A 6,000-nucleotide genomic window follows, 5' to 3' on the forward strand; every position below is an offset into this window, starting at 1 on the left:
TGCTCTATCCACCAGCCAAACTGGCTAGGGCTATTATCATGACTTTTTAAAAATAAGCATCCATATCAGTGTGGGCAGTGAGGGTGGGAGAAGGGGGGAGGGGAAGGGAGGAGGGAGTGGAGTAGGAATGCTCCTCTATTGGTAGTAAAGCTCCAGGTTCATTTCATTGAGGCTTTCATCTCCAATTTATAATTCCTTTTTTTAAAAAAATCCTCAGGATATTTTCCTATTGATTTTTAGAGAGAGTGGAAGGGAGAGGAAGAGACACAGAGAGAAACATAGGTGTGAGATAGACACATTGATTGGTTGCCTCCTGCATGCACCCCGCCCAGGGTCGGGAGCCTGCAACCAAGGTACATGCTCTTGACCAGAATCAAACCTGGGACGCTTCGGTCCACAGGCCGACACTCTATCCACTGAGCCAAACCGGCCAGGGCCAATTTGTAATTCTTTATCCATGTAATTACACCATGACTATCTGTTTGCCTCACTAGTCTGTCAGCACCACAGGGCAGGGACTGGCCCTTTTTCTCCACCCTGGTTTCCCTAGCACTTTACATGGCAATAACATTTGTTGAATAAATACAGCATCTTATACAGTACACTTTGCTGAGCACATAAGATGAGCCAAGGGCAAGGTGCCGAGCATTTCATACTTATGTACCTCCTCGTAGCAGCCACGGGAGATTAGTATTATTATTTCCATTTTACAGATGAGAAAACTGAGGTTCCAGGTGGCGTAAGTCTTGCACAATGTCACCAACTGGGAATCAACCTGTGAAAATGAAGACCCAGGTCTGTTTGAACTGAAGGCTGCTGTTCTACCCTACATCCTGGGGGCCCACTGGCTGATTTCAATAACCCGCACCATGCCGCCTGAGGAAGCAGGACTCTTTTAGGGGAAGGCTTTTATTCATATAGTTCCCTATTGCTTCTACTTGGAAGCAATCAATGTTCACTTGGGCCAGTGCAAAACAAGTCATGACTTTGTCTTGGCTGGTGACCAACCCACAGGCACAGAACAAGTTCATGTGCACGCAATTCACAGGGGACTCTTGAGGGTGATTTTTGTGACAGTATCATGGACATTTGAAAGCATCCATTTAAAAAATACATATATATCTTTCTTGCCCTAGCTGATTTGGCTCAGTGGATAGAGCATAGCCCTGCGGACTGAAGGGTCCTGGGTTCGATTCCGGTCAAGGGCACATGCCTGGGTTGCGGGCTTGATCCCCAGTAGGGGGCGTGCAGGAGGTAGCCGATCAATGATTCTCATCATTGATGTTTCTATCTCTCTCTGCCTCTCTGAAATCAATAAAAATGTATTTTAAAATATATAATAATTAAATTAAAACATCTTTTTGTTTGTTTGTTTTTTGTTTTTACTGAGAGATCCACTAATCTAAATTTACTGTTTGGATTAAAGCATGTGGGTCAAAGATTGCAAAGGTAAAAAACCTGGTCGTGAGGTTGGGAGAACAGGCAAAGGAGAAGCAAGAGAAGATCTGAGTACCAGTCCCTCATTTGTTTCTCACATACAACAAAACATTGGGGCGAGGCTATTAAAGTTTATTTCCCATTGTGATAATAATTTAGAATTATAACACTACGCTTTAAGGTTCAGTACACTTTTTTCCAATTAAACATTTATTCTTAATTATACCAGTAGTTTACACACATATTATATTAGTTTCAGCTCTACAACATAGTGATTCAACATTTATATACCTTACAAAGTGATCACTGCAATAAATCTAGGAACTATCTGTCACCATACATAGGTATTACAATAATATGACCTCATGGCTAGGTGGGCCGGGACATTCTAAATTTCTAAAAAATTCTGTTCCCTATACTGTACATCACATCCCTGTGACTTATTTTGTAACTGGAAATTTGTATTTCTTAATCTCCTCCTCTTTTCTAACCAATCCCCCACCTCCTACGTCTGGTACCATCAGTTTGTTTTATTAGTTTGTTTCTGTTTCACTTTACTTATTTTTGTTTTTTAAATTTCACATATAAGAGAAATACAGTATTTGTCTTTCTCTGTCCAATACTTATTTCAGTTAGTATAATACCCTCTAGGTTTATACATATTGTCACAAATGGAAAGATTTTTTTCTTTTTTATAGCAGAGTAGAAAAGTATGTATGAGTAGGTGTGTATGTATTGCCATTTTATTCATTGTTTCTGTGGATTTTTGTATGTTTTTTGTAGTTTTCTGTTCTTTTCATCTTTTCTTGCTCTTTTTTTCTGGTACATTGATGACTTTCTTTAGTGATTTGCTTGGGTTCCTTTTTCTTTATTTTTTGAATAGCTATTATAGGTTTTGATTTGTGATTGCCATAACATTTATATATAAGAAGCTATAGCCCTGGCTGGGTAGCTCCATTGGTTGCATCATTGTCTCAGTGCACCAAGGTTTTGGATTCAATTCCCCGGTCAGGGCACATACAAGAATCAACCAATGAATGCATAAATAAGTGGGAAAACAAATTATGTTTCTCTCTTTTCTTCTCTCTCTAAAATCAATACATAAAATTTAAAAAATCTCTTTTATTAAAAAAGCTATATTATACCAACCTATTTTAAATTGATGGTCACTTAAGTTCAAATGCATTCTAAAAGCACTACTTTTAGGTGGCCTGATGTGAAAAAATAAAAAGCACTATTTTTTTTATTCACCCCCGACATTTGTTTTTGACATCACATTTTACATCTTTATGTGTGTATGTGTATCCCTTAATTCATTACTGTAGTTACACATGCTCTTACTACTTTTGTCTTTTGACCTTCATACTAGCTTTATAATTGGTTGATCCACTACAATTACTGAATGTTTGCCTTTATCAATGATATTTTTCTTTCCTATATTTTCTTACTTTTAGTTTTGGCCTTTTATTTTTTATTTATTTTTTTAAAATATATTTTATTGATTTTTTACAGAGAGGAAGGGAGAGGGATAGAGAGTTAGAAACATCGATGAGAGAGAAACACCAATCAGCTGCCTCCTGCACACCCCCCACTGGGGATATGCCCACAACCAAGGTACATGCCCTTGACCGGAATCGAACCTGGGACCCTTCAGTCTGCAGGCCAACGCTCTATCCACTGAGCCAAACTGGTTAGGGCTGGCCTTTTATTTTTTAGTTTAAAAAATGTCCCTTAAACATTTTTTTTTGTTTTGTTTTGTTAATCTTCACCCAAGGATATTTTTTCCATTGATTTTTTTTTAAGAGAGAGTGGAAGGGCAGGGGTGGGGGTGGAGAGAGATAGAGAGAGAGAGAGAAACAAAGAGAGAGAGAGACAGAGAGAAAAACATAGATGTGAAAGAGACACATCAATTGGTTGCCTCTAGCATGCACCCTGACCAGGCCCAGGGACCAAACCTGCAACCTAGGTATTTGCCATTGACTGAGACTTGAACCCACAACCTTTCCATGCATAGGCTCCAACCACTGAGCACACCAGCCAAGGCCCTTTAACTTTTCTTTTAATGCTGGTTTAGTGGTGAAGGAAAAAAGCTGTTACTTTTCTGGAAATTATCCTTTTCAATTTTGAGTAATTATGCTGCACAGAGTATTCTTGGTTGTAGATTTTTCCTTTTGTCATTTTGAATATATGATGCCATTCCCTTCTGACCTGCAAAGTTTTTGCTAAAAAATCAACTAATAGTCTTGCCGGAGGCTAAGACCAACAAGTAGTTAGCATAATTATGCAAGAAGTCAGTTAGAAGGCTAATGGACTTTGATATTCAGCAAGGGCTGAAAATCAGCATATTACCCTGCTGCTGGCTGAATGGCTGAAGGCAATCCCCTAACCTGATAATCCTTTATTGTTTACCAAACCTTACCATTGATATGTCTGTCTGCTTTGCTAAAGTGTAAATGTATATTCTACTAAATAAAAAGCTAATGGGTCCGGGCATTCAGGGAACCTCTCCGCTAGAGAGTAAGGTCTCCGCCTGGCTCCCCATGCCTTCTAAATTTATATTTCTTATCTAGTATATCCATTTGTGCATCAGCCCCTTCTCCAGACCTTGAACCCTAGCCATGCCGGTCGAGGCTTCACAGTCTTATGCAGAAATCCCTTATATACAACTAGCTGCTTTTCTCTTGCTTCTTTTAAGATTCTTTAACTTTTAGCATTTTAATTAGAATGTGTCTTGATGTGAGCCTCTTCAGATTCATCTTGTTTGGGACTCTCTATGCTTCCTGGATCAATGTGTTTCCTTCACCAGGTTGGGGAAGTTTTTAGCCATCATTTTTTTCTTTTTTTAATGTATTTTTAAAATTGATTTCAGAGAGGAAGGGAGAGGGACATAGAGATAGAAACATCAATGATGAGAGAGAATCATTGATTGGCTGCCTTCTGCACGCCCCACACTGGGGATTGAGCCTGCAACCAAGGCATGTGCCCTGCCTAGGAATCAAACTGTGACCTCCTGGTTCATAGGTTGAAGCTCAACCACTGAGCCATGCCAGCTGGACCATCATTTCTTTAAATAGGTTTTCTGCACCCTAACCGGTTTGGCTCAGTGGATAGAGCGTTGACCTGTGGACCAAAGGGTCCCAGGTTCAATTCCGGTCAAGGGCATATACCTTAGTTGCAGGCTCCTTCCCAGCTCGGGCCCTGGTTGGGGCTCGTGCCAGAGGCAACCAATTGATGTGTTTCTCTCACATCAATGTTTCTCTTGGTCTTTCCCTCTCTTTCCCTCTCTCCCTAAAAATCAATGGAAAAATATCCTTGGGTGAGGATTAAAAAATAAGTAAGTAAGTAAATAAATAAATAAATAAATAAATAAATAATAGGTTTTCTGTCTTTTTTCTCTCTCTTCTCCTTTTGGGACCCCTATGATTTAAACGTTGTCCCGGAGGTCCCTTAACTATCCTAAAATTTTTTGGATTTTTTTTTTCTTTTTGCTGTTATGATTGGGTGATTTCTACTACCTTGTCTTTCAGCTCACTGAGTCATTCTTCTAAGTCAACTATTCTGCTATTGAATCCCTCTAGGGCAAGCATGTCAAACTCACGGCCCATAGGCTGTATGTGGCCCACAATGAATATTTTTTGCGGCGGTATTTAAGAAACATTTTAATAAAAATTTCATAACTTAATTTTTACAATATCCTGTTATACATAATTATTAATAATGAACTACAATGTTCACTAATGACTGATTACTATAATCATGTTGCATGCATTTCCCTTACATGCCTTACGCACAGGCGCGCCATTTCTCTCCACTAATACTAGCAGTGAATATTTTAGCAGCCGATTGCCACGTCATTAGTCTTGGACTGACTTGTTTGGTGTGCACAACAGGAAATATTTCGCTTTCGGAGAACAAGAAACATAGGTTTATTTGCGTGACACTTATTAATTTGTGCAGTTATTCAGTGTCTGGTAAGTTAATGTTCACGAAAAAATATTAATTTTTATTAATGTTCTATTATTTTATGTTAACGATGACTCATTTATTTCAGCCCTTTGTTTTCAGCATGTCTCTATCGAAATAAACCTACGTTTCTATGAAAATGGAAGCTTTTGTTTTTTGTGGCCCATATAAACTTAAACCTTGTTTATTTGGCCCGAGTTAGCCTTTGAGTTTGACATGCTTGCTCTAGGGTATTTTAAAACTTTATTTCAGTTATTGTATTCTTCAGTAATAATTGGTTCTTTTTAATGTCTCTTTTTGTTCTCACTGAGTTCATCTATTCTTCTTTCATGTTCATTGAGATCCTTAAAACTTGTGTTTTGAGCTCTTTATCTGGTAGATTGCTTGTCTTTGTTTCATTTACTTTTTTTTTTTCTGGGGTTTTGTCCTGGTTGTCCTGGTTCTTTGTTTGGAACATATTTTTCTGTCTCCTTATTTTTGCTGTCTCTCTGTGTTGGTTTCTATGGATTAGGGGAAACAGCAACCTCACCTGGTCTTGATGGCGTGGCCTTGTGTAGGCGCTTCCCCTCTGTAGACGGCATGTGCTGGGTGGGGAGGGGG

Source organism: Myotis lucifugus, unplaced genomic scaffold (assembly GCF_000147115.1).
Source record: "Myotis lucifugus unplaced genomic scaffold, Myoluc2.0 scaffold_486, whole genome shotgun sequence".
NCBI lineage: Eukaryota > Metazoa > Chordata > Mammalia > Chiroptera > Vespertilionidae > Myotis > Myotis lucifugus.